This window comes from Portunus trituberculatus, chromosome 8 (genome assembly GCF_017591435.1).
Source record: "Portunus trituberculatus isolate SZX2019 chromosome 8, ASM1759143v1, whole genome shotgun sequence".
Classification (NCBI taxonomy): Eukaryota; Metazoa; Arthropoda; class Malacostraca; order Decapoda; family Portunidae; genus Portunus; species Portunus trituberculatus.
This window is the reverse complement of record NC_059262.1, coordinates 6,041,450-6,045,000: the sequence shown is the minus strand read 5'-3', so window position 1 is coordinate 6,045,000 and position 3,551 is coordinate 6,041,450. Positions and strand designations below refer to the sequence as shown.

General features: G+C 40.0%; 1 protein-coding gene across 1 annotated transcript in view; it reads right to left on the bottom strand.

Annotated features, from left to right (window-relative positions):
* The window catches only part of LOC123499141 (LHFPL tetraspan subfamily member 3 protein-like), a 12,721-nt gene extending 10,910 nt beyond the window's left edge, over positions 1-1,811 (bottom strand). Inside the window, 1 exon segment of the mRNA XM_045246805.1 lies at positions 1,656-1,811. The gene's annotated coding sequence lies outside the window, so the exon portion shown is untranslated.
* Between the last annotated feature and the right edge of the window lie 1,740 nt (positions 1,812-3,551).

Genomic DNA, 3,551 nt, shown 5'->3' with positions numbered 1-3,551 from the left:
TTTATCTCATTTCTGTTTGTCTGTTCTTCGTAATTGGTTGTCTTTCTTTATGTTTCAATCTTTATCGTAATCTATATTTGACGTTATCATTAGTCTTATTTTACGTTTAATCACATCTATCACTTTTCTTTTTCTATTCATCTACTTTTTTTTCCCTTTTTTCAGTCTAAGTACACAATCAAATCACTCACAAACTAATCTCAGTCTCTCACTTATAATCTCCTTCTCGTTAGTCTTCTTCTGTTTTCCGTCTCTCGCTTTAGCTCACCAGGTTTATACACTCAACACAAGCACGTGCCCCATAATACATGCGTTCCCTTTGTTACAGTATGATTGCTCTAACACAACTGCTACCCTGTTCGTTCACTACCTTGCTTTCACCACACGTACACTATAACCTGCCTGCCTTTTTTATCTCTTCCCCCTCGTTATCATATTAATGGTTTTCATGTCCTTTCACTACAAATATACCAATCATCGGAGCCCTGTTTACTGTATTATCTTCTAACATTTTCCTCTCTCACCATATCACCGTTTTCCAAAGCTCCAGTTGAAGATACTCGTGTTTTTCAGAGTATTTTTGTGGTTCTGTTGATGGATTGGCAAGAATTATGTTGCTTTCTCACCATATCACCGTTTTCCAAAGCTCCAGTTGAAGATACTCGTGTTTTTAAGAGTATTTTTGTAGTTCTGTTGATGGATTGGCAAGATTTCTGTTTTATCTAAGGAGAAACTGTCTTGAAAATCCGTCTAGTTGTCTCTGTGGCCTTGGAAAATTGTCGTGGTGAGGGAGGAAAGCGTTTCTGAATTCGGGCGAAATTATGTTAATCAGCATTCATGTGAGTTATGGGTACGTTTGTCACTTCTCTTAAGAGGGCGAGTATTTTTCGTATATTTCTGCATTCTCTTCCTTAATCCCTACTCTCATGTTAATTGTAGAGATGTGACTTTTAATATTAACACTGCATTCCTACCCAGTCTGGTTATTTTCTCTTCTCTAGCCTCTTCTTCCATCTCTATTCTCACCACAACTGTTTAAATGGACAACATACGAGTTTTACCTCTATTCCTTCTAAATATAACGTAATTTTCAACACTGCATTCCTTCCCAGTCTGTTTCCGAGCGCTATTTTCTCTTCTCTATATATTTTTCCATCGCTATTCTCATTACGTCAACTATACAAATGACAGCATGCGATTTTTAACTCTATTCTTTCTATACTTTGGCATCACTTCCTAAGCTGATCCCTAGATAAGACAGAGATACCGTTCCACAACCACACGGGGAAACAAAAACACGCAAAGGGGAAACAAAAACACACTGGTGCTATTATAGGTAGGAAGGAATTTCAGTCACTTTTTCTCCCGTCTGGTAGCGGAGTGAGTGGCTGTCCTTGGGGTATCCTGCACCGCCTCCTTCACTGTACCGTTATCTGTGTACCTCTATCTACCTCATCTGTACCTTTCTATCTACCCAATCTCTACTCCCCAGGGTCTAAAGCCACAGGTACACGGGATAGCCAAGACGCATCATCCCAGGGGAGATATTTTTTTCTTGGTTCGTTGAGAGTTGAACGAAAGTTTTAGTAAGTTCCACGCCTATTCTCCGTCGTGTTTCTAGGTTTTCTGTACACTTCACGACACTCTTCACGTACTGTACACACTGTAGAACGTTCACTCGGTCATCCTTGGGGCCGCGGGGTGCGTTGTTTTCAAGGGAGTGAAGGAGAATGAGGTAAGAGAAGGAGAGACTTCAACGCCCTCCTTCCTCTCCGCGGACTCTCTTCGGAATGGCGAGGGTGCCTGCTGACTGACCCGCTGAGAGGCTAGATAGTGTTTTTATTCCCTGTTTTTCTTCCTCCCTGATTGAAAACAGCGTGAAAGACAAACGCACTCTAGCTCAGGTGGGAGTGAACATAGCACACACTTTGTATTAAGCACCTGCGTCCTCTGAGGTGCTTCCTGTTAGAGTGATACTGTAAAAGAAAGCGTTTCCCTTCAACATTCCAAAGTGCTCACTGCTCACTGCTCACTGGGTCACCTCCTGTCCAGCGCCAAGCCTGCCAACCCCACCGCTCCTGAAACAAGTTGAATAGTGAAAGAAAAAAGGAGAAATAGATAAAAATTTGATAGTAAAAAGAAAAGGAGATTGATAAAAGCTGATAGTAGACAAAAAGGATAAAAATAGATAATCTAGCGACAAGGAGTGAGTAAACATCAGGGAGGGCGTTGCAAAAGTTATCCCCGCTTCTAAATCCAGAGAGGCCTCGTATTTCACGGCTCCAGCACTGACAACTGGTGCGTGGGTGTCATTCGTGTCAGGAGCGTCACTGTCTCACTTTGCGTTGCACGATAATGCCTCGACTGCACGGTGGTGTGTTCCAGAGAGATTGCCAAGCCTGAGAGAGAGAGAGAGAGAGAGAGAGAGAGAGAGAGAGAGAGAGAGAGGTATGTTTAGATAAGAAATACAAAATGTTACAACGAATTACATGAAAAAAAGAGAAGGAAGAGGAATACAAAGGAAAGCCAAACAGCAACTAGAGCTTTTTAATGAAGGAGGAGGAGGAGGAGGAGGAGGAGGTGGAGGAGGAATGAATGAAATAAGGATGAAAATGAAAGAAACTAATACAAAAAATCCTTGAGAGAGAGAGAGAGAGAGAGAGAGAGAGAGAGAGAGAGAGAGAGAGAGAGAGAGAGAGAGAGACCGAATAAAAAATAAATTAATAAAATCAATGCACTATATCACATAAGAGGGCGGGCACTGGGATGATCTTCTACGCCTACTGCAGGAGATGATCGCGTTGGTAACTTGGCACGAAAATTAAACAGAGCCTCTCAACTCTCATGACACCGCGACCTATACCACCTCACGCAATCCCTCCATAGTGTGACCCATTAGTAAATAGTATATATAGTTCCCCTACCTGTAGTTTTAATTATTATAACTCCAGTCACCCTACTACTGAGTGCACCTTTCACTCAGGCAGTCTTTATTTAAAACTTATCGTTGTATTTTGACAGCATCACCATATTTATTCATTTTATCCATGTATGTGGGGGTTCAGGCGTGGGTTTATCCTGTTTGTATTAAAGTCTAACGCACAAATCAACAGGATATAAACAGTAAAATATATTGATGAAGTTTCGTCTTTAAAACTGAAAACAAAAGACATTAGTTACTCCATTAACCAATAGACCGGCTACATGCAGTTTGACAGTTCGAACACATGACACTAAAACAGGAAGTAAACTAGTGAAATATATCAATAAAAAAAAACATTATTAAAACTGATAAGAAGAATTATTAACATTACCACTAATATACCATAGAGATTATTGCATTTAGTTATGTTGACAGTTCGAACACATGCACATATCACATCACATACCCATACAACACAACACTCACTAATCACACTACAAACACCATAATTAACAAAAAATAAATAAAACAGATTAACACACATTATTAAAAACCTATTACCAAAACACAATAAGGATAGATAAAGAAAAAAAAAAAAAGAAAAATATATATGAAGCCGAGGTCAGGA